This window comes from Rhinolophus sinicus, linkage group LG03, assembly GCF_036562045.2.
Source record: "Rhinolophus sinicus isolate RSC01 linkage group LG03, ASM3656204v1, whole genome shotgun sequence".
In the NCBI taxonomy this organism is placed as follows: Eukaryota; Metazoa; Chordata; class Mammalia; order Chiroptera; family Rhinolophidae; genus Rhinolophus; species Rhinolophus sinicus.
The window spans coordinates 127406432-127433269 of NC_133753.1; the positions used below are offsets into that span (position 1 = coordinate 127406432).

Here is a 26838-nt window from a genome sequence, read left to right on the forward strand (position 1 = left end):
TGTCCTTTGACTTTAAATGACAGTCTTGCTGGGTAAAGTAATGATGGTTGTAGGTCCTTGCTTTTCATCTCTTTAAATATTTCCTGCCAATCCCTTCTGGTCTGCAAAGTTTCTGTTGAGAAATCAGCTGACAATCTTAAGCGAGCTCCCCTGTAATAAGTAAGTATTAACTTTCTTTTGCTGCTTTTAGGATTTTCTCTTTGTCTTTAAATATTGCCATTTTAATTATGATATATCTTGATGTGGGTCTATTTGGGTTCACTTGTTTGGGACTCTGCCTTTCCTGAGCTTGTATGTCTATTTCCTTCACTACGTTAGGAAAGTTTTCAGTCATATTTCTTTAAATAGGTTCTCAATCCCTTGCTTTCTCTCTTCTCCTTCTGGTACCCCTATGATGCAAATGTTGTTATACTTGATGTCCCAGAAGTCTCTTAATTAAACTATCCTCATTTTTTAAAAAATGTTATTTTTCTGTTCTGATTGGGTGTTTTTTGCTACCTTATCCTCCAAATCACTGATTTGATCCTCTGCTTCATCGAGTCTGCGGGTGATTCCTTCTAGTGCATTATTCATTTCAGTTACTATATTCTTTACTTCTGTTTGGTTCTTTTAATGGTTTCTATGCCCTTTTTAATGATTGCTATCTCTTTGTTGAAGTTCTCACTAAGTTCCTTGAACATCCTCATAACCATTGTTTTGAGCTCTGTATCTGGTAGGTTGCTTGCCTCCTTTTCATTTAGTTCTTTTTCTAGAGTTTTCTCTTGTTCTTTCAGGAGAAAGATGTATTTCTTTGTTTCTGCATTTTGGATGCCTCTCTGTGTTTGTTTCTATGTATTAGGTAGTTTTGCTACGTCTCCTAGACTACGCCAGTGACCTCACACAGTAGGTGCCCTGTGGGGCCCAGGCACAGTCTCCCTGGTTATCTGCACCAGGTGTTCCAGGATTGCCCCTTATACTTGAGCCTTGATAGCTCTTGGCATGTCAGTGGGTGGCATTGACCCTCAGGCTTACTAGCTCTGAGATTTGGTCATGTCCACAGTTTATTGGCTGCTGTTGGGGGGACTTACCCCACTGAGAGGGATTTGCCCCAGTGGGCTCTGGTGCCTGTTGAGACCACCCTTAGTGTGTACCACTTGTGGAGCTAATTGGGTTGTGCTCTGCTGTGGTCTGAAACCAACCCCCAAGTATGTTGGTTCTGGGGCTCCTTGGCAGGGCCTTCAGTGCAGGTCCTGGTCACCCGTTGCCTGTGACCAGCCATGGGCTCCCTGGTAGGAGCTACAAAGTGATCTGCAGTTGTTTGCTGCCTGTGCTAAACCTAGAGGCATGTGCGAGAGCCCATGCTGCAAACCCAGGATGGCTGTCCCCAGTACCAAGTCTGCGATAACTCCACAAAAAGCCAGGATACCCTGAGGCTTGCTGCCGCCTGCCAGCTACTTTAAGATTCAGCCACTGATAAAGCCATGTGCTAAGTGAGTTGGGTGAGGCAAGGCCTCAGGAAGTCAATAGAGAGGGAAGAGTTGTCACCAGGTTAATGTAGATGCTGGTTAGGTGCCAGTGCTGAGACTGGAGCTACTCAGCAGAAGTCTCAGAGCACACTGAGGCCAATTGCAACCTGTCTCAGGCCTGTGAACCCCCAATAGTTGTCCAAGAAAGAGTGCAGTGCAGGCAAGGCTGGCTGCTCCCTGAGAAAGTGCCTCTGGTATAAAACACCCTTTAGAATTTCTTGATATTCAGTTTCCTTCTTTTAAATACAGTATGTTTTTACTTTTATTGGGTTGCCTAATATTCTAATATGTTTTCTTTTCTAAGAGATTTCTTTTAATATATATATATGAGGGAATTATTTTATTCCATTGCTGTTTCTGTTGTAGAGACTGGACTGCCCTCCACTTGACAATTATCCAGTTAGAGGTCATCTGGAAGTTGTGTTGAACATCTCATTGGCCATCTTCTGAGAAGTGCTCTGCTGTGATCTTTAGAAAAATATATACACAGTTCCAGAAAACACATCTTCTTAACTTACCAAGAGTGTTCCCAGTGGTTGTCTTCATCCAAAGACAGCTCCTACCGCACATCTGATTGGGACACTCTTTTAGTGATACATACGTGGCTAGCTGAGATCAAAAGATAACCCTGTCATTTTCTTTACACTTCAATTCTAAGTTAAAAAACAAAACAACAAAAAAGACAACTTTCTTAGTTAACTGCACTCACGTAGCATCTCTGCATGTAGCTTGATAAATATTATCATTATACACTGGTCCTGACTATTTAGCTCATGTGTTTGTATTTTGAATATCTCTAGATGATATACATCTTGAGGACTGGAATCACATCTTCTTTGCCTTTTTCAGTATCTCTGGCTTTCTCATTACACCTCTGTACTTTAAATGCTCAATGGAAACTTGTTGAGCTGAAGTGAATGGAGCTGATCCCTGGAATTGGCAGCCATGTGTTTGGATGGTTTTTGTGTAGCTCTGATGCAGATGGACATCTCAAGGCCCTATTAGTGTCAGAGCTCTATAATCTCCACTTCTTCCATGTATCTAGAGCACAAAGAATGTTGATAGCCTCAAAATGTTTAGAAAGCAGTAGGAGCAGAAACCACACAGCCAAACAGATTTTTTATTTTTTATTTTTTAATTCCTGAGTGGGCACTATTGATTGTTTGGCCTCATGTAAAATACAGGTTTTAAGGCAATTCCCTGTTATGTTTTGCCAAATGAAAGGTTTCCAAGAATGTTCATTTTTAGTCTAGAAAGATTTATTAGGTATGTATGTTTTAGTGTCAGAAAAATTAAATTCCAAAGAAAATTATTCATTATGCAATATGGAAAAAGAACAACCCTAAAGACAAAAGTCAACTGTATTTGAATGAATTACCCATTCATGTTGGGCTCTGTCTCCCTAATCTTCATTAAGAATTTATCAATTTCTTAGAAGGAAAACCTACTATACAGTGACTTCATATCAATATTTAATGTAATAGTGCCTAGAGCCCTGGATTGACTTTCTTATTGTAAAAATGGGAATGGAAATTAAGACGCTGCCCTATTTTCTAATGGTAGGAACCTCAGATAAATTACAATTTTGTTGTCGTTCTTTACATCCTAGGAGTGATAACGATCAGGTTCTTTGTGTTTATTGATATGTTCTTGCTAGTTTCATTTTGTCGGACTTAACTGCAGCATTTACTGTTATCGATCAGTCTGGAAAGTGCTAGGATGCCCTAACACTTCCATGTTTATATGGCTTGGCTTTACCATGTCAAGAAAAAAAGTAGCTTATGGGTCTTCTCTACTGAGAGGTAGCCACTGTTTTCCCTACATTTTCTAAGTGTGGTCCCTTATGTTTTAATATGCTCAGCATATTAGAGAAATACCCAACAGATTCTGCTTTCATTTTTCCATCTAGTACATTCAGAAAAAGCTTAATACATCCTTGCCAATTGACAATCCTCTTGTTATTTCCCTGCTGTCTGCCTATCTGCCTTTCAGTATAAGATACAGTGATTCTGCTGCTGCCCAGATATTGCCCAGATATAACATCAAGTTCACCTAACACAACAGACAGGATTGTCTGTAGGGTAAGAACAGGAAAGAGACAAACACTACTTAGTGTGTATAGAGACATATAGTTCCGTCTAAGGCCGTATTGTGTCGTTTGGGGTGGTCAAGCAGGGGGAGTAGAGTCCTGCCTTTGTTGCTGTTAGCTTTTCTTCTGGGATGCCTAGCAGCATAGACCTGAGAAAGCTGTTCTCATCAGGCAGACAGACCTGTAGTGTCCTCACTTAGCCATTGAGTCTGGTTACAAAGCATTCTAGATCAGCTTGTGATATAAAAGTTCATTTTCTTCCTTCAGAAGCATCCTCTTAAAGTGTTCCATAAGAGTGTTTTCTCCAGTGTACACCACTGCACTCTCCATTAGCAGATTTGTACAAGTTGAGTGAGACTTCTCTATGGACTTGAATGTGGTTGGACCAGATAAAATTAATTGTCTGGAAAAGAGCCTTGGTGACAAACTATTATAATTAGACTAGTAAGTGCATTTGGAGAATCCATCTCTAAAAAGGTATTTTAGCCCCAGATTTTACTAGTTATATTAAAGACAAAATATACCCCTTTTTCTTACAGCTTTCAACCCTGGCATGTCCTATTGCTTTAAGACCACTATATTCTGGATTGTATATTACCATTGGCATCTGAATGAATCAGGACCAAGAAATGATCTCTTCATAGCAGGACAGCTCACAGTAAAATGCATACATGATACCCCACCCCTCATCTGTAGATGGTGCTCTTGCCTTGATTTCTGTGGTGAGGGGGTGTGAAGTCAGTTGGCCAGCTGTAGAATGGAGAACACTCATTAGTTATCCTTCTAGAAAAAAAAACTTTTGATGATACATTGTATATCCAAGCAGAGCATTGCTTCCAATTTCATAATAATTGAAGATATGCATCTATACCAACCAATATATTTAATTGGTTACATACAAATAAAATTATCGGTTATATAAATGTATATATATATATATATATCTGTAAATAACCCTTGAGTTGTGGATAAGAATATGTTCAGGAGATACTTTGGAGCCTACACTGAGAAGTAAGACATTCTTCTTAGGTATATAAAATATCCACTCATTCTTCTTCCTTTGGTAGCATTGTTATCTTTGAGGCTTTCTCATTTCGTATAATTTGGGTGGAGCAGAGTCCGGCTCCATCTTCAAGAGTGGACATTTGACCTAGAGCTGGCCATGCAGATCATTCCATCTCCATGGGTTTGGTTTAGAAATGGGCTCATGAGCCAGTCAGAAACAATGAGACTCAGTTCTATAATGTTAAAGGAACTGTTAAGGAAAAAGATTGTCTAGTTGATGGTAGCCATCTTGATTCCAGGAGTCGAGAAACATCATAAGAATGGAGTCAACACAGCGGATGGTAGAACCAATAAGTGGAGAGAACCAGTGCTCTGATGGTATAGAATATACAGTTAGGCGGACTTATTATCTCTTTTGCTTAATCTAGTTTAAATTGAAATTCTATAATTTGGCGTTGAAGTAGAACTGACTAATACATGGGTTTGCTAATCGGGTAGGTCAAGGAAATGCTGCCCACACAGTGTGTCAGTATTTTAGCAAGGAATCTGACAATATTTCTCAGGAAATCCTTGTGAATAACATGCAGAAATGTGGAATGGATACAGGTACAGTCAAGTGACTTCATCAATAATTGAAGACTCATGTCTAAGAATGCTAATTCCATGTCAACCTGAAGGAAATTTTATAGTGGTGTGCCTCAGGGTTCTTTCCTGGCCCTGTCCTTTTTGACATATTTATCAAAGGTTTGGATGAGCACACTGATGGCCTTCCTATCAAATTCTGATGACAAGATGATTGGAGCATGAGGTAGTATGTTAGATAACAGAGACAAGTTTCTAAAATTCTTCATAAGCTAAAGCATCAGAATGAAATTGTAAGAACAACAAATGTAAAATCTTTGAATTAGATCCAAAAACTAATTATACAAATAACGGGGTAACACTAGAAGCCTAGTTGAGTGTAATTTCAAAATGAATCAGTAATGTGATACAGCTGCCTAAATAAATAAATATGGCTATATTTGATGCATAAATAGGACACAGTGATGGAGGTAGATGTCATATTGAACAAATCATGGGTAGGCTGGTAGGGCAGAAGGATATAGAACCAAAGGAAATAAATTTTTCAGATATTTTTACCTGAATATCTAATGATCTGCCCCAATGTGCCAAATCATGTCAGCAGAAAGGATAAAAATTACCAATGGGAATGTTCACAGCCCTCTCTATGTTCCCACCTGCTATTTGGATCTTCTATCTCCCCCTTCCCAAAGAGGAAGGGTAATTTTTCTCTGGGAGAGAAGTTAAGTTATTCTACATAATAAGGTGGGAAAGGGGGACGGGTAGAGGAAGATACAGAAAAGCCCAGGATCACATGTCAAGAGTTTGGGGGTGTTTAAAGACAGAGGGCTCCAGAGCACTTTTAAGGTGCGAGAAAATAGAAAGAAAGGAAAGGAAGGGGAATTTAATTAGTAATCACTCAAGTTTAAACCCAAAATATATTTGTAGCATACCTATAAGCTTTTGATATAAATCCCAGGCTTTGTATTATCTAAACTTTTGATATATTTCCTTTTCAGCCAGGTTCTACCCCCGACCTCTTGCCCATCACAGACAGATAAAAACCTTATGGGAAAAGATACTGCATTCCTTACCAAGAAGATATGATACTGGGTTTCATAACCACAATATGATTGGGTCTGGAAGTAAACAGGCTAATTTCTTTAATGCTACTGATCATCATAATACTGGAGGTTTTGGCCAATACAACCAGACAAAAAATTGAAATAAGAGGAATAAAATTTGGAAAGGAGGAGGCAAAACTGTGATTGTTTGTGGATTATATAATTATTATATAAAAATACAAGAGAAGCAAACTATAAGAAATAGTTCAAGGTCAGCAAGATTGAGAAATAAAACATTCAACAAAGACCAATAGCATTCTTTTATGCCAGCAATATCCAATTAGAAAATGCAATAGAAAAATAAAACATTATTTATACTAACACAAAAGCTAAAAACTAGGGGCTGACCTGATGAAAATCTTTATAGAAGGAGTTTTAAAATTCTATTAAGAGAGAATATTTGTAAATGGATATGATATCTTTACAATTTAAAGATATAGATTACCACAAATTGATCTATAAATTGAATGCAATTTCAATAAAAAATTCCAGCAGAGTATTTTGGGGAAACTGGATAAACTGCTTCTAAGATTAATATGGAACAATAATAATGACCCATAAACAGCTAAGGGAGTTTCAAAAAGAAAGAACAAATAAGATGTTGACCTAGCAGATATTAAGAAATAATACATATATTAATAAAAACTGTCATAGTTAAAACATGTTACTAGTGAAAACACAATTGAGAAATAAATAATAGAGTTACAAAACAGACCCTGCAGGAGAATGTTTGGGACCTCAGGGTAGAAAAGTATGTCTTAAACCCTCAAAGTACAATTTCTAGAGAGAGTAAAGATGGAGTGTGATGACATCAAAATAATTGAAGTTTCCTATTGAACAAGGAACACTATACATAATATTAAAATGTGACTCATAGAGTGGAAGGTCTTCACAAGATCTATAACAGACCAAACACTAGTTTCTAGAATATATAAGGAATTCTCAAAAATCTCAAAAGAAAAGACAGAAACCCAACAATAAAAATGAGCAAAGGGTATGAATAGGCAATTCACTGAAAACTTAATGATGAAAAAAAACAATTGAAGAGATTCCAATCTTACTTATAATCAGAGAAATGTCAGGTAACAATCAGGATATATCATTTGATACTATTCATGTTGGCAGAATTCAAGCATTGAATACATCACCTGCTAGGGTGATGTATTAAAAATATGGGGAAGTAGGAACACTCTGGAAAACCAGATGTGATCATTTTGGATTGCAGTGTGGCAGGATTTAGTGATACTAAGTATGTATATACCCTGTGATTCAGGGACTCCACTCCTGGTACAATGAAGTACCAGGGGACACCCAAGGAAGAATGCTGCACTATTATTTTTGGCAGTGGGTGGAGGCAACATGTGTGTCCCTCACTAGGGAAATAGGTAAGTGTAATAGATCACTTGCCTAAGGTGAAAAAATATGCAGTGATCAAAGGAAATGAGTTAGATTTTCATAAAGTAGCATGGCCAGATCTCACAATGGTATATACCAGTACATACAATGGAATACTGTTCGGCCTTTCAACAAAAAAAAGGAAATTCTGCCATATGTGACAACATGGATGAACCTTGAGGAAATTATGCTAAATGAAATAAGCCCGTCATAGAAAGGCAAATACTACATGATGCTGCTCATATGAGGTATGTAAATTAGTCAAATTTATAGAATCAAAGAATAGAATGGTGGTAGATATGGACTGGGAAAATGGACATGTGGAGTTATTAATCAACGGGCAAAAGTTTTAGTCAAGCAAGATGAATAAGCTCTAGAGATGTGCTCTACAGCATCCTACCTATAGTTGACAATAATGTACTGTGCCCTGAATTTGTTCAGAAGGTAGCTCTAATGTAAGTGTTCTTACCAAAATAAAATAAAGTAAATAAAATAGTCATACTGCTAAGTGAAATAAACAAATGACGTTTATAGCACAATAACAACTGTATAAATTTCACACAATACCAAACAATATTTTTATATTACATATGTAAAAAACACAGATACACACAGACATACACACACACACAAGTGTACAGAAGATATGTTGGAAGAATTCACATTGCAAACGTAAAAATGAGGACCTATGAAAGGATGGGAAATGGGACCAGAGATGGGGATGGAGGAGGAGAATAAGTTAAAGGAGGGGCTTTGCATGGACCAGTTAAGTGCTATGGACTAAATGGCATCATTAATTCAATTCTATACGGGAAAAGACCAAAGATAAAGAGGGAGGGGGCAAGGAAAATGGAAAAAAAAATACTTAAATGATACCAACTTAAGTTCTCCTTTCTCTAAAACATTTAAATGAGGTTTCCTTGTCTAGATTTCAGGCAATAGCTGCTTTTAATTGATCTATGGAGGAAGTATCCTTTTGCTCCTGAGGTCCTAAGGTTCAAACTGTCTATACATCAAAAGAAATCAATAAGTTATGCATTCTTTCTTCCTTTCATATGTCTATCCATCTAGTTATATACTAAGGCATAATCATGTATATAGTACCATAGTATATAAAGCATTTTCATGTGAAGTATACCACTCAATGCTCACAAACATATGCAAAGGTATTATTAAAGGTAAGTCAGGTATTATTGCTATTATTATTATTATTATTATTATTATTATTAGCTTTTCCTTTCATGGATCATAATTGCTCACATTTTGCCCAGGGATTGAATTCAGATCATGTGACATAAAATCTCATGATCTTTCCTGTGAATCCATTCTACAGAGGTGAATGTGCCCAATACACTCTTTTCCTTAATAATGGAAACGTCTCTGGGAGGAAGGGATTATTACAAAATGAGGAAACTGTAGCTCAGAGATTTTATCCAAAATCAGGCCAATAGAAATTGCAGGAGCCAGGACTCAAACTCTGCTTAATCTTGTGCCTTAATCGACAAATGGTCAACACTGAAACAACGTCAGACCAACATCACTTTTAAGAAGTGAGCTTCTTAAAAATGTAGAAGCAAATGTTTAAAAATTTACCAGCAGCTCTGAGTCCTACTGAGGGCCCACTGAGCCCTCCGGAGTCTCTGGAAGTCTCTGTCGATCAGCTTTGGCTCGCAGGGAAATGCTGCAGGCAGTGGAGGCAGGCTCACACCAGAGTTACCTCCAGGTCCATCTGTTAAAGGCCACCCAGCTCTCTGCTCTGCAAGCCAGAAATCAAGGCTGATATCTCCCCTATATTGTTGTAATCGACCAAATTTAATAGATAGGCAGGAGTTTAGACAGAGAATGTGAGCTAGTTCCTCTGTATTAACAAAATTCCTGCCAGGTCCCTGAAAGCTCCTGAACAGGTCTTAACTCCTAAAACAGCCTTGGAAGGTCTGTAACCAAGCAAGCCCAGCCGTTAGAGTCCCCTGAGGCACTTACAAAAACACTGATGCCTTTACCCAGTAGACTAGTCGAATCAGAATCGCGGAGTGTCTCAGAACTTTGTTTAAATTAATTTTCCTAGATGGTGAGGAAAGTGATCTGGAGTTGTGATGGTTGTGCAACATTTTGAATAAATAACCACTGACTTGTGCATTTTAAAAGTGTCAATTTTATGGTATATCAATTATACCTCAATTAAAAAAAAAAAAAAAAGAACTTCCCAGGTTACTCTAATGTATAGCCTGAGCTAAGAACCACTATGAGAACGGACTCCCAACCTGGGCTGCACAACGGAATCTGCTAGGAAGCTTTAGAAATGCTGAAGCCTAGTCATGACCACCACAGATTCTGATATTTTTGGTCTGGGTAATAATCTGGGCGTCAGGAATTTCAAAACCTCCCCAGGTAACTGTAATGTGCAGCCAGGGTTGAGACCACTGGCCCAGAACAGTGAGTTTCATTCTGTGCCCCCTGGAGGAGCTCCTAGGCAATTGTTAGAAAGGCAGGTTCTTAGTCCCACCTCAGGCCTACGGAATCAGAAACTCGGTGTGGGTCCAGCAATCTGCTTCAGTCAGCCCTCTAGGGGATTCTGATGCCTCCTACAGTCTGAGAACCACTACTCTAGCACTCAAGGAAATTGCATTCCATTCCAGTCAGTATCTTTAAATTTCCCTAATCCCTAAATATTTGTGGAGAGCCTCTTCCAGACTTAGACAACCTTTTCATACCTAGCACCATGCTAGACAAGAGTGAGTAAGAACCTAGCTGGAGAGTGACCCACATGGAACCAATTGGGAGGAGGAAACTGTAAGATGCTGGGTTAGAATGTTTCTCTTATATAAAAGAGTGTTCAGTTTAGTTCTCACACCAAATCCTTGAAATTGGAATTATGGAATATTGCCTGTGTAGTCTCTTAACTTTTAACTTCCTGCATTTTCAAACTCAAAATGCATTTTGTAACCTTGAATCCCTTCTTAACCTTAGTGTTTTGAGGCAGTGATTCTCTGTTTTTCTTGGTTTTGATCAATATGTGATTTGTTTTTCCCCTTTTGCATCCATTATTGGAATGTCTTTGAAATTTTAGAAAATACATTGTTTAGAATTGTGCTTTCTAAAAGTTTTAATGAAAAACCTAGATTTAAATCTATATTGAAAATTTTGAGATTTTCTTTTTCTTCATGTCAGCCCACAGTTGTGAAGTGGTTACTAAATCACTAATTATGGACTCTTAATGAAGCAGATTGCCATAGATTTGCAGCGTTCATGGGGCTATCGCTTAACAATATTGATCTAAAATCAGTCTGTGAAGAAGTAACTGGATTATTTGTCCTAGGTTAGGGCACTTTGATATAACAAGATTGCTAATAATTATCCCCCCAACACTAATTATTCCCAAACTACCTCTACAAATAGAAGACTCAGGATAGAGTGTTCAGCCTAGTTTATTTAAGAACATTATAGTGAAACGCACACACACCTCCAGGCTCATCAACACAGAGATGATACAGCAATAATTGGGGGGCTGAATTGTGACTACCCTTTCATTTGAATAGGGAGATAAGCTGAAAAACCCAAATTTATTTCTTTGAAATAGTGAATTAAATTTGATTTCCAAGGCCTATCAGTATCAGAAAGTAGTTTTATGTACCTCTCTCTGTCTACCTCTTATTCTCTCCCAACTACCAGGACTTAAACTCATTCTGCCAGACATATGCCTCAGCCTTGGGCCCCATCTCATTCCCAGTACGTCTTCACTGGTACCCCATCACCATGGTGATATTCAGACATCCCTCAAGAGGCCTGAGCAGGTGAGTCAAAGCATGGAGCTCATTATCCCTACAGAGTCAGAAGAGAGAATAATGCATAGAAGAGAAGTTGGAAATCACAGAAGTAAAAGATAGTTATTAAGACCATTTATAGGAATTCTTTAGAGGATAGATGATTAAGTAAAATGAAAGAAGAATGAGGTTGAAAATAATTGGAAGGAAGGTCAGTAAATTTGGTATGAAGGAAATATCCTCTACTGAAGGATGAAGTTTTGAAACATCAGATGGTCATTTCTATAATATATTGGGAGTTACTTTTAAAAAATTATATATGAAAAAAATTCTCAGTGTATCTGCCTTTGAGACCTTTTAAATATGGTCCCCACTGGTTCTCAGGACATTGCATGTTTTGAAAATCGATTTCTACTCATTCTTCATGGAGCAAATATTATTGGTAAAATGTTTTAAAAATTACAGTCACACATAGTGATTGATCCATTATCTTTTGCTTATAATATATCAATAAAATCCCAAAGTAGATAATTATATTGTTATATGCAACATGATCTCTAAATCTAACAGGTGCAGTTAGAAGGGGGCACAGACTAGATGACAGCAAAGATCTGCTCAGGGATGAACACTTTTGTAAAAAAATAAATTGCCTAGTTCTTCATAAATATTACCACCTACAGATAATCAGAAAATATACCTGATAGTATATACTTCGCTCTGTTTTTCTTCTGGTACTTGAATTACTCCTGTAATTTAAAAAAAAAAAAAAATTCACAGTGAAAAAATTTTCTTTTTATTATATAACTAATCTAAATGCAATGTATTATGTATTAGCATGAAAGTGAAATGGATCTTGAGATTTTTTTATGCTAAGTGAAATAAGTCAGACAGAAAAAGTCGAGAACCATGTGATTTCACTGATATGTGGGATATAAAACTGAAAACAACAAAGGAACAAGACAAACAAAGAAACAAAAACTCGTAGACACAGACAGTGGTTTAGTGGTTACTAGAGGGTAAAGGGGGCGGGGAGTGGTAGATGAGTGCAAAGGCGATCAAATATATGGTGATGGAAGGAGAACTGACTCTGGGTGGTGAACACACAATGTGATATATAGGTGACATATTACAGAAATGTACACCTGAAACCTATGTAACTTTACTAACCACTGTCACCCCAGTACATTTTAATTTAAAAATGAAATTTTTATATATTTTATATTCATACTAGCCTAAATAAGATATTAATAAAATAATTGTTAACATATATTCTTATTAGAGCCTCACTAGAAATACCAAGAGACTATTTTTAAGACACTTGAAATATTTTTCTCTAAAATTCTAAAAGTCATACAGAATTATATAAAAATATGAAGTGGAACTCTATATTATATTGTAAAAGGTTGTATACTAAGTCTCAAGTAACGTGAGAAAAAGAGACTTTCTTTATATTTCTGCCATGAAAAGAAGCATTGCTTCAAGGCTCAAAAGAATAAGAGACTTAAGTGGTGTTAATGATTCCAGAAACTAGAGAGAGATGAATAAAATCATCTCTCTCTAGTTTTCACAGACAGTTCAACGTGTAGGAACTTCTAAATGTGAGTGTGAAAATTAGTGTAAGTTTTCTGAACATACTTTTTACAAGTTAATAAACTTTTTTTTAGCAGTTTTAAATTCACAGCAAAATTGAGCAAAAAGTACTGACCCCACACAGGCACCACTTCCCCCACTATCCACACCTCCTACCAGAGTGGAAACTTCATTACAATTGGTGACCCTACATTGACACCTCATCATCACCGAAAGTCCATAGTTTGCATTAGGGTTCACTTTTTGTGTTGTACATTGTATGGATTTGGCCAAATGTATAATGACATGTGTCCATTGTAGTATCATATAGAGTGGTTTCATTGCCCTAACAGTCCTGTGTGCGTGACCTATTCCTTCCTCCGCCCTCCATAACCCCTGCTACCACTGATCTTTTCACTGGCTCCATAGTTTTGCCTTTTTCAGAATGTCAGTCATTTAGTTGGGATCATACAATACGTAGCCTTTTCAGGTTGGCTTTTTTCAGTTAGTAGTAGACTTTTAAGTTTCTTATAATGGCTTGTTAACGCTTCTTTTTAGTACTGAATAATATTGATTATTTAGTACCACAGTTTATCAGTTCACCTACTGAAGGACATCATGCATGCTTTCAAGTTTTGACAATTCTAAATAAGGCTGCTATAAACATCCATGTGCAGGTTTTTATGTGAATATAAGTTTCAATTCATTTGGGTAAATACTGCTGGATTGTATGGTAAAATGTGTTTAGTTTTAGAAGAAACTGCCAAGTTGCTTCCAAACTGTACCATTTTGCATTTTCACCAGCAATGAATGAAGATTCCTATTGTTCCACATCCTTGCTGCATCTGGTGTTGTCAGCGATCCAGGCGTTGGCCATTCTGATTGATGTGTTGTGGTATCTTGTTGCTTTAATTTGATTTTTCCCCCAATCTCAAAGTGGGAAAGCTTTGAGTTTCTCACCAGTAAATATGATATTAGCTTTAAGTATATTATTGATATTCCTTATCAAGTTGAGGAAGTTCTCCCACTAGTTCTAGTTTGTTAAGAGTTTTTATCATGAATGGGTGTTGGATTTTGTCAAATGCCTTTTCTGCATTGATTGATATGATCGTGTAATTTTTCTTTTTTGGCCTATTGATGTGATAGATTACATCAGCTGATTTTCGAATGTTGAGCCAAAATTACATACCTGGTATAAATTCCACTTGGTCATGGTGTATAATTCTTTTTATACATCTTTGGATTTGATTTGCTAACATTTTGTTGAGGACTTTCACATCTACGTTCATGAAAGATAATGGTCTATAGGGTTTTTGTTTGTTTTTTTGTTTGTTTGTTTGTTTGTTTGTAATGCCTTTATCTGGTTTGGTTATTAGGGTAATGCTGGCTTCATTGAAAGTTAGGAAGTATTCTCTCTGCTTTTATCTTCTGGAAGAAATTGTAGAGAATTAGTATAATTTCTTCCTTAAATGTCTGGTACAATTTACCATCTAATCCTAGTGTTTTCTGTTTTGGAAGGTTAACTAGTAATTCAATTATTTTAGTATACATAGGCCTATTTACATTGTCTATTTCTTTTTATGTGGGTTTTGGTAGATGTGTCATTCAAGGAATGGGTCATTCATTTAGGTTCTCAAATTTGTAGGCATAGAGTTCATAATATTCTTCTACTATCCTTTCAATATCCATGGGCTCTGTAGTGATATTTCTTTCATTTTTGATATTAGTTATTTGTGTCTTTTTTTCTTAGTTAGCATGGCTAGAGGCTTATTGATTTTAATGATCTTTGTGAAGAACCAGCTTTTGGTTTTGTTGATTTTCTCTATTGATTTTTTTTTCAATTTCATTGATTTCTGCTCTAATTTTTCTTATTCTGCTGCTTACCTTAGATTTAATTTGCTCTTTGATTTTTAGTTCTCTAAGATAGAATTGTAGACTATAGGTTTTAAATCTTTATTCTTTTCTAATTATGCATTCACTGCTATAAATTTATTGTTTAGCAGTGCTTTCGCCGCATTCCATAAATTTTTGTGAGTTGCATTTTCATTTTCATTTAAATACACAGAGAAAAGTGAGTGCACAGATCATAACTACACAGCTGAATGAATTTTCAGAGTGAATATATGATTTTTAATCAGCCCAGATCAAGAAACAAAACATGAGCAGAAACCCAGAAGCACTCCTTTGACCACAACCAGTCATTATCCTCTCCTCCCTACAATGGACCGAATATTTATGTTTCTCCAACATTCATATGTTGAAATCCTAATCCCCACTGTGATGGTATTAGGAGGCAGGGCCTTTGGGTGGAAACCTTATGAATGGGATTAGTGCCCTTACAGAAAGAATCCCAGAGAGCTCCCTCCCCACTTCTACCATGTGAAGACACAACAAGAAGACAGCTGTCTATAAACCAGGAAACAGGATCTCACTAGACACTAAGTCTTCTGGTGCCTTGATCTTGGACTTCCTAGCCTCCAGAACTGTGAGAAGTAAATGTTTCTTGTTTTAGTCACCTCAGCTGAAGTATTTTGTAATAGCCTGAACAGACTAACACATGCCCCTTAAAAAGGAAACACTAATTTGACTTCTAATAGCTTTGGAGTTAATGTAATAGAAGCATATAATATTCTTTTGTCTGGCTTCTTTTTCTCAGTGTTATGCTTGTGAGCTACATCTATATTACCTATAGTTGTAGTTCATTCATTTTTATTGCTATATAGAATTCCATGGTATAATTACACCAAGATTAATTTATCAATTATCAAAATAACATTTGGGTTGTTTCAAGTTTGGGGCTATTACAATTAGTATTTCTATAGATATTCTTTCACATGTATTTTGGAATTATATGCTTGCATTTTCAATGATTATATACCCAGGAGTGAGAGTGCTAGGTTGTAGTATATGACTTATACATTATGTTCAGTTTAGTAGATGTGATAGTGGAGTTTTTTAATCTCCCAAATTTCACCTGAGAGCAAAACAAGCGAATCAGAAGTAGGGGAAGAAAATGTGGGTGACATATTTTATTTTATTTATTTTTGACATACCAACAAATTTACTCAATAGTGATGTGACTACACAAAATAGTATATGCAACACATGGACTTCAATATGACAGAATTTGGCCTTTGTCAACTAGCTCACACATAAATTTACTGTGCTTCTCTTTCCTAACCTATAAAGTGCTGCACCAACAGATACACCCCCCCCCATAACTTTTTACCCTGTAAACAGATGATTCCTCCCCTTAAGACAAGTTGGAAAAACCCAAAGTTCCCAACCAGAAAAAAACATTAACCCAGAATTATCAAATTCTAAAGTTTCAGCTGATGTAACACCAGAAACAGCTTATGGGCAACTCTTTTTTGCTTTGTTTTGTTTTGTTTTTTAAAATCTCTTACCTAAGTAGTACTATAGGAAGTTACAGTGTTGACCAAAGGAACATATAGGTTTCTCCTTAAACTTTGTTTTAATGGGTCTCAAAATTCGGTGACAGATTTTTGGTCAACTTGTTTCCATTAAAAAGTACTGATTTTAAAAACTAATAACTTAAAAACTGCCACACAGACACAAAAACAAATGGTCCACAAAACACTCTCCTTCTCAAGATTTGACGATGTATTGTAATCATTAACCAGTCTTGTACTATTAAACTTAAATGGCCAATTGTGACAAACAGTTCTGAGACCGTTTTTCCACCACTGATTAAGACTGGGGTGGCAGGTATTGGGGATAATATTCATTGAGCCTTCTGAGCTTTCTGGGCACACTTGATGACCTTGCCAGCTCCAGCTGCCTTCTTGTCCACTGCTTTGATGACACCCACAGCAACTGCCCGTCTCATGTCACGAACAGCAAAATGGCTCAGAGGACGATAGTCAGGGAAGCTTTCAATACTCATGGGCTTTCCGTATCAACAACGGCAGCATCACCAGATTTCAAAAACTTCTGGCCATCTTCCATTTTTGCCAGAACAACAACTCCTTCAGCTCAGCAAATTTGCAAGCCATGTGAGCTGTGTGAAAAATCCAGCACAAGTGCATACCCAGCACTGATTTGGCCTGGATGGTTCAGGATAATCATCTGAGCAGAGAAGCCATCTGCTTCCACTGGTGGGTCATTTTTTCTGTCACCAGCCACTTTGCCACCATGAACATCTTTGACAGACACATTCTTTACATTGAAACCCACATTGTCCCCAGGAAGAGCTTCTCTCAAACCACATGGTACATTTCAATAGACTTTACTCCAGTTGTCATGTTGACTGGAGCAAAGGTGACCTCCAAGCCAGGTTTGAGAACACTCAGCCCACAGAGACAGTACCAATACCACCAATTTTGTAGATATCCTGGAGGGACAGATGCAAAGGCTTGTCAGTTGAATGAGTTGGGAGGAGGATGCAATCCAGAGCCTTAAGCAGAGTGGTTCCACTGGCATTGCCATCTTTACGGGTGACTTTCCATACCTTGAACCAAGGTACATTAGCACTTGGCTCCGGCATGCTGTCATCATTCCAAACAGAAATTGGCACAAATGCTACTGTGTCAGGGTTGTAGCCAATTTTCTTAATGTAGGTGCTAACTCTTAGCAACTTCCTTGTATCTCTTCTGGCTGTAGGGCACCCCAGTGGAATCCATTTTGTTAACACAAACAAACTGATTATGAGCTATTAATGGTGAGACCATGCTCATATTCAGCTTTCAGTTTATCCAAGACCCAGGTGTACCTGAAGACACCTTTTCCCATCTCAGCAGCCTCCTTCTCAAATTTTTCGATGTTTTTTTGTCGATTCCACCATATTTATAGATCAGATGATGAGTACTAGTAGACTTGCTGGAATCTAATGTCTGATGACGATGATGTTGATATAAGTCTTTTCCTTTCCTATTTTGGCTTAAATTTAATGGTGGTTTTCACAACACCTCTGCTCTGATGGCAAACTTGTGAAAAAGCATGGATGACATATTAAAAACTAGATAAAAGAATCCACAGAAATTCCGAATAGAGGTGAGTATAGATAAATCACCAAGGTCAATCATTGTACAGTAAGAATTGCAAAGAATTTAAAAGGTGTCTACCAGATATCTTACAAGGCATGAAAACAAACCATCAACACATACTTCCCCCAAAGAAGGGGTACTGCATTTCCTGTGAGGAGAATCTGATAACCAGCAAAAGTGGAGAAAATCCTCAGAGGATCTAAGTTGAAAGTGCAAAATAACTGCACACAGCTGGGGGAGATCCAACAGTTTTGTGTCAGGCTGAGTCCTTTAGAATCTGAGGGATATCCTACAAATTTGCCTATGAGCAAAATACATTTATTTATCTCAACAGCCCCAGAGGGCTTAACTCATTCCAGCATCAACTCTGAAGTCTAAAGTCTGAAGTCTCATCTAAATATCATCTAAATCAGATATGGGTGAGACTTGAGGTTTAATTCATCCTGAGACACAAATTCCTTTCCAGTTGTAAACCTGTGAAACCAGACAGGTTATGTGCTTCCAAAATATCATGGTGAGATAGGTATAGGATCAACATTCCTATTCCAAATAGAAGAAATAGGGGGAAGGAAAGAGTTGGTGAGTCCTATGCAAATCCAAAACCTGGCAAAAAAAAAAAAAAAGCTCTATTAGATGTTCAGCATCAAGAATAATTCTCAGGGTGGCCGGATGGCTCAGTTGCTTAGAGCACGAGCCCTGAACAACAGGGCTCCCGGTTCAATTCCCACATGGGCCAGTGAGCTGTGCCCTCCACAACTAGATTGAAGACAAAAAGCTGCCACTGAGTTTCCTCAGGGATGGCTGGATGGCTCAGTTGATTAGAGCATGAGTTCTCAACAAGATTGCTTGTTCAATTCCCACATGAGATGGTGGGCTGCGTCCTGCCCCCACCCCGCCTCCCGCAACTAAAGATTGAAAACGGCAACTGGACTTGGAGCTGAGCTGCGCCTTCCACAACTAGATTGAAGGACAACGACTTGGAGCTGATGGGTCCTGGAAAAACACACTGTTACCCAATATTCCCCAATAAAATTTTTAAAAAAGAAGAAAGAAGAAGAATTCTCTTGGGCTGGATGTCCCGCCTTCCAGGTTCACTGAGGTGGCTCCCTGCAAGGGCTCTGCTCTCTTAAACCAAGGAAATAACAGCCTTCCCTCCTGGACCTGTGATGAGAATGGCAGCCCTGATGATCTCTGAATTACCTTCAGGGTCATTCTTCCCTTTATTTGAAGCATAGCACACATTCACAACTGAATAGCTCTATGGTCACATCCTATAGAATCCAAGAAGTCTGATAGCCCTCCTTCATTTTGTCTTGCTTTCTCTTTCTCTTAGTTCAAACTGACAGTGTGTCTGTTGGTTTAATCCCATCTCTATTCCTGGCTTCTACTGAGATGTCTTATTAAGTCCATGAGTCACACTCATAATCTCTTTTTTCAAATGGCTGTCAAACCTTTAGTGTTCTATACAGAGCAAGTTTCTCATCTTCTGCCATATATTAGGCTGATAAATTTCCAAATCTTCAAGTTCTGGTTCCTTTTTGCTTAACAATTATCACTTTTTATCTTTATTAAATTTATTGAGGTGACATTGGTTTAGTAAAATTACGTAACTTTCAAGTATGCATTTCTATAATACATCATCTAAATATCACATTGTGTGCTCATCACCCAGAGTCAGTTCTCCTTCCATCACCATATATTTGACCCTCTTTATGTCCTTCTATCTTCCCGCCTCCTTCTTTACCCTCTGGTAATCACTAAACTGTCGTCTATGTCTATGATTTTTTGTTTGTCTTGTTCATTGTTGCTTTCAGTTTTATATTCCACATATGAGTGAAGTCATATAGTTCACAACTTTTTCTGTCTGACTTATTTCACTTAGCATGATAATCTCAAGATCCATCCATGTTGTTTCAAATGGCAGCATTTCATCTTATGGCTGAATAATAATTCCATTGTATATATGTACCACATCTTCTTTATCCAATCGTCTATCGAAGGACACTTTGGTTTTCATATCTTGGCCACCATGAATAATGCTGCAGTGAACATAGGGATACATATATCTTTACAGATAAATGTTTTCAGATTTTTTGGGTAGATACCCAGAAGAGGGATTGTTGGGTCATATGGTAACTCTACTCTTAATTTTTTTAGGAACCTCCATACTGTTTTCCATAGTGGCTGTGCAAATTTACATTCCCACAATTATCTATTCAATTCATCTCTCTCCTCTTTCATTTTACTATAAGCAGTCAGGAAGAACCAAACCATTACTTCAAAAGTTTGCTTAGAAAACTCCCCTAATAAATATTGAATTTCTTCCCTTGCAAGTTCTACCTTCCACAAAACCCTGGAATACAATTCAGCCAAGTTTTTTGCTACTTTATAACAAGGACCACCTTTCTTCCAGTTTCCAATAACCTGGTTCTCATTTCTGTCTGAGATCTCGCTAGAATGGACTTTAATATCCACATTTTAAACTACATTCTGTTCATGGAAATCTAGGATTTTTGTAGCATGCACCTCAAAACAACTCCAGCCTCTGCCTAACATACAGTTCCAAATTCATGTCCACATTTTTAGATATTTGTTGAAATAGCACCTCATTTTTCTGTACCAAAATCTATCTTAATCAGTTCAGGATGCCATAACAAAATACCACAGACTGGATATTTTAAAGAATAGAAATTTATTTTCTCACAGCTCTGCAGGCAGAAAAGTCCAAGGTCAAGGTGTTGGTCATTTTGGTTTTTGGTGAGAATTCCCTCCTGCTTGCAGACAGTTGCCTTTTCAATGTGTGCTCACATGGCAGAAAGAGAGAGGGCGGGGAGAGAGGGAAAGAAAGGGATGATAGAAGGAGGGGGAGGAAAAAAGAGGGAGAAAGGAAGGGGTGGGGAGAGAGAGAGAGAGAGAGAGAGAGAGAGAGAGATCTTTGGAGTGTTTTCTTTTAAGGACACTAATTCTTTTGGATCAGGACCCCACCTTATGGCCTCATTTAACCTTAATTACCTTCTGTTAGGACCTTTTCCCAAAGACAGTCACATTGGAGGTGAGGACTTCAACATATGAATTCAAAGGGACACAATTCAGTCCATAGCACCAGGGTTCTGACCTTGACCTTTCAGATAGATAGATGATAGATAGATAGATAGATAGATAGATAGATAGATAGATAGATAGATAGATTCAAAAAATCTATATACATTTTAAGAAAGGAAGAAACTATTAAAATTGTAATACTCAATATATTCCGATAACAAAAGATGAATACAAGTCATGTATACATTGTTTGGCACCCCCCATATATATTAGCAGTTGACAACCTTGACTATTAATAAAATAACCAGGGGAAGTTTTACAAATCCTGGTTCCTAGGCTACATGTCAGACCGATTAGATCAGATGCTCTGAAGAGGGGAAATAGACACTGATAATTTTTAGAGCTTTCGAGATGATTCTGTTATGTAACCAAGTTTGAGCGAGACTGCCACATAGTAGTCTCTTTGGGTGATCTCATTTATTCTGGTAGGTTCAATTACCATCGATAGCAGTGGTACTCAACCTTGGCTGCATATTAGAGTCACCTGGGGATTGCTGTGTGTGTGAGAAAGTGTGTGTGTGTGTGTGTGTGTGTTTTAATCAATGTCTGTGCCCACCCCACCCCCCAGAGCTTCTAATTTACATATTTAGTTTGAGGTGGAACACGGATGTGGGTCTTTTTCAGAGCTCCCCATGTGATTCTAATGTGTAGCCAGGGTTGGCAACCACTGATCCATAGACTGTTGACTCCCATAATGATATATCTCTAGCCCAAATCTTTCTCCTGAACTTCAGCCCATATATCCAATTTCTGTTAAACTTGTACCATTGGATGTAACATGATTATGTCATTCATTTAGTAAATCTCCTTTGCTCCAAGCTCCTTCTGCAGCCAATCACATTTGAGTCATCTTTGGCTGCCTCCATTTCTATGGATCTGAAGAATAATTGCTCACTAAGACCTGTCAATTCTTCCTCCTAATGAATTCAAGACTGTCTACTTCTCTTCATGCCCGTGGCCATTGTTCAGTCATCTCAAAATTATTGCGATAGCTTCCTGACTAGTCATCCATCCTACAGACTTACGCACTGAAGCTTGTGTAGTTTTGAAAACAAAAAACAAACAAAATTCTGTAAATGTGATCATCCTCCCGACCCTCTTGTGTAAAATCTTTCAATAACGCCCCATCGTTAAAGGTAAAGTCCAAACCTCCCACATATGAGGCTCTTCCTGATTTGATCCCGTCTACCCCTTTCCTCCCTCTTGCCATTTACCATCTCTTCTCAATTATAGGAAGTGGAAGGATGTCTTCGTGAGGGATACATAAGAATTTCTGGGATAGAATAGTGTATACTTTTAAAGTCCTATAACTTTCTGATATATGTGTATTCCCTCATCCTCTCCATGCCTTCGTGTAGAAATCATTGCTCTAAGCCACAAGCATCATTCATCAGGATGTCATACTTATCATATTTCTTAGCACAATCAGCAAAATACTGTTAATGAATAAACATAAATAAATGAATAAATGACTGGCTGATTTGAATGAACATATCTGCTGTAGTTGTAGAAACCAGATTACCAAGTATATTAGAAATGTGTTTGAAGTAAGAGCAAGCGGGCTCTGAGAAATTCTCCAATAAGTAAAATGAATTATTGTTAGTGCATGAATTTTTGACATGATTTGGCTGCTAAGAGTTCAGATTATTGTCTACATGAGGTTAAAAGTGTGGGTGAGTGGAAACCACATTTTTTTAAAAAAGCTTTTTAAATAATTAGACTCACAGGACATTGCAAAATGAATACATAGAGCCCCATGAACCCTTCACCCAGTTTTCCCCAATAATGATATCTTATATAGCTGTAGTACAATATCAAAACCAGAAAACCGACATTAGTACTGGTCAATAGACTACTGCAGATTTTGTTCACTTTCCATCAGTTTTTACATGGCCTTATTTGTGTATGCATGCGTGTGTGTTATTTTATGCAATTTTTATCCCATATATAGATTTCTGTAACTACCACAGTCAAGATACAGGACTGTTCTAGTAACACAAAGAATTCCCTATGTTATCCCTTCGTTAGTCACACCCACCTCCACCCGATTCCCTGACAACCACTAATCTCTTCTCCATCGCTATAGTTAGTCATTTCAAGGATGTTATATAAATAGAACCATAAAGTATGTAACTTTTTGAGATTGGCTTTTTTTACTCAGCATAATACCCTTGAGATCCACCCAAATGATTGCATGTATCAATGTTTTCTAAACCATAAAATGCAAAAGAGATACAAATTGAGTTCTAAAATTCGGATGAAACTTATTTTATCTGAAATAAATTAACTTGGATGTTTTAAAAGGCATTTGAGTTCATTCATCCTAGTTAATGATTTAAAAGTATGTTTTAAAATTCAGATGATATTAATTTTTACATTGTTGGAGAAATATTAGTGAAGATTTCAGGTATCATTTGGAAAGAAATATAAACTCAGATTGTGCAGTTTTGAATTATGTTCAGCAATTTGATACATACTTTCAATATAAAAATTCAGGAGGTAAACTCATTTGCCATTGCTACACACTATCAAGGGCCAATAAGCAGTTTTTGACTGTATGTTTGGTGAAAATACAACTCTGGTGAGAGTGATTTGAGAGCTTATTTAATTTGAAGAAAGTTTTCTGGATTTCCCTATTTCTGAGAATTTTTCTTATCTGCCATAACCTCTGATTATTGTCACCTCTCTACACAATGCTATTATGGTTCCCATATTCAAATGCATTTTCAATTTTATTCATATTTTGGAGCTACTGACAGCTATCAGTCTAGTGACAGGTAGCACTTATGATAATATACTCAAAAATTGTTTGAAAGAAAAGAAAAGTGAGTGATTTATGTCTTGAGTTTAAGAGGTTAAATTTGATTTTATTATAATAAGACACTTTGAGACAGACTTAGTTTTGCTGCTGTGAGCCTACTGGAGTTATTATGCTATATTGAGCAAAAGCTTTTATCCATGTTTAGCCAAAAGACTTATTTATTCTGCAAAAGAAAGATTGCTATCATTGTTCAAAGACTTGACTTCTGAGTAGATTTTTGAGAGAGACGTTATTCGGCTAATACCCTACTTACATAAAACAAACATATGGAAAACTCCCCAAAATACATCTTATCCATGAGAACCATTTTCTTCCAGCCTTCTTCCCCTTCTTAATTTACTAAAGCCATTTTCAGCTATGTTTTTCGAACATAACCATGCTTAAGGTAATATAAGTTGTTGATCCTTTTGCCTCTGATCTTCTACCTATCTTCCCATTCACAAATGTTCCTTCATGCAGACATGTATAATTTTTCGAATAAACAAAAACTATAACAAAAGTGGAAAGCTTTTGAAAATTTAGTCTTAATAGCTTTAATTTATTAAAGATCTTAAAAAAAGAAAAAAGAAAAATACCCCAATTGAAACTTGGGGAAAAATATCATGAATGGGTAATTCATAAAAGAAGGAAATAAGAATACCAATAATCACATGAAGAAATGGTCAACAATATTAGAAACACAGAATTCAAACTTTAAAATTAGCGTTACTTTTTTTTCTCCTTTTGATTGTTGAGGATTTTATAAAAACAAATATTTCCAGATTTGGCTGGAGCTCAGTGAAACAGGAACTTACTTCACTCAGTGCCTCCTGGTGTGAATGTAAATTTAGATAACATTTCTAAAGGCAATTTGGAAATAAGTGTCATAATCTTTAAAATGTACCAATATTTTATATTATCCATATTATGAAATATTATGAATCAGAAATTATTATATATAGAGAAAGATGTCCACAATACATTATTAATTGAAGAAAGGTTCAAGCTTGTATGTATAGTATGATCTTCATTTTGTCCCGCAAATGTGTGTGTGTGTGTGTGTGTGTGTGTGTGTGTAGTGAGATAGAAAGAAGGCTATAAGAATTCTTAACTGACTAAATATCAGTAGTGATTATCTCTGTGCTGAAGAATAATGGTTGATTTTTCTGTTTGTGTCTTATTGTATTATCCATATTTTCTGTAGTATACCCAATTTATCTAAGAAAATAGAAAAGCAGAAAAGATTTTGAAACACAATATTTTTAAATGAATAAATACGAAGAGTTAAATGATAAAAAAAAGATAGTGTGATATGTCAAAGTGCCTCTGTGAAACTATTCCCACATCTTTCGCTGTTTTGTTGTTGTTCTTTAACCACCAGGAGCCGCGTTTGTTATTCTCTCCTTCTCATTTATACCTTATGTTTTGAAATGTTTCATCTACCAAATGAAATTAAGTAAAGGTTAATTAATATGTTTTCTCAATTTTCTTAAAAACGTATAGTTGTCAATCATAGCAGAGGAAATAGTTGTTACCAAACTGAGATGATATAATTTCATAAAAAATTTAAAAAAAACACAGTCACTGAGGTGCCTCGTTACAGGAAAATATGCCCACGTCTTTCCCAGGGTCAAAGTGAAGTCATGAGCCATGGCCTGTGATGTGCGTTTCTGCCTGGAGAGACGGAGTTGTTTAAAAATCTTTTAACTTTTATTGACTATCTCCCAGTTTTTTGTTCTGCATTCTAGATAATTTCTTTAACTTTATTTTCTGTGTAATTTTTACATTTTATCTATTTCAAAAACTATTTCTTGTTCTCTATTCTTTGTTTTTAATTTCTGCTTTCTATTTTATGGAAGTGTGTGTGTGTGTGTGTGTGTGTGTGTGTGTGTGTGTACATATATACACACAGACATACATATACGGGTCTGACAAATAAGTTTGCAAACTTGTTACAATGAATTTGCTAACCTTTTTTCATATCAGAGGGATTATTCATTATGAATTTGTACCGACTGGACAAACAGTTAACCAAGTTGACTATTTGGAAGTGCTGGAAAGGCTGCGTGAAAAAGTTAGAGGACCTTACCTTTTTGCCAACAATTCATGGCTCTTGCATCACAACAATGCACCAGCTCACACAGCACTGTCTGTGGGGGAGTTTTTAGCCAATAAACAAATAACTGTATTGGAACATCCTCCCTGCTCACCTGATCTGGCCCCCAATTACTTCTTTTTTTATCTGAAGATAAAGGAAATATTGAAAGGAGACATTGTGATGACATTCAGGACATCAAGGATGATACGACGACAGCTCTGATGGCCATTCCAGAAAAAAAGTTCCAAAATTGCTTTGAAGGGTGGACTAGATGCTGGCGTCAGTGCATAGCTTCCCAAGGGGAGTACTTCGAAGGTGACATAGTGATATTCAGCAACGAGGTATGTAGAACTTCTTTTAGGATGAGTTCATGAATTTAATTGTCCGACCGCATATATATGTATACTTGTATATATACACACACATATGAAGGCCAGACAATTACGTTTAAGTGTGCTGTGATACTAACTAACCCTTTTTTCAGCCTTTCAAATTTTTTGTTGAGAATAATGTATGTTCGGTATTGTGCACTGATAATAAATGTACACCTTAATGAAGTTTTACACATGTATGAACTCATGTAACCAACACACGATCAAGATATAAAACATTTTCGGCGTTGCAGATAAGACCCCTCACCCTGAGATAATCACTATTCTAACTTCTAATACCACAGTTTGGCCTGTACTTAAACTTCATATAAACTTAATTATGGAGTATGTATGATTTTGCATCTGCCTTTCACTAAAAATGTTACCTGTGAGATTTATCCATGTTATTGCATATAGTAGTAGTTCTTCTTTTTTTTTTTTAACATTTTTAT

At 36.8% G+C, this 26838-nt stretch overlaps 1 long non-coding RNA gene across 1 annotated transcript in view; it reads left to right on the forward strand.

The window, feature by feature from the left end:
- The window catches only part of LOC141570399 (uncharacterized), a 52208-nt gene extending 25862 nt beyond the window's left edge, over positions 1-26346 (forward strand). Inside the window, exons 2-3 of the long non-coding RNA XR_012494402.1 lie at positions 11349-11470; positions 26166-26346. This is a non-coding gene — a long non-coding RNA (uncharacterized LOC141570399). The remainder of the gene's footprint in view (positions 1-11348; positions 11471-26165) is intronic.
- The last annotated feature ends 492 nt before the right edge of the window (positions 26347-26838 follow it).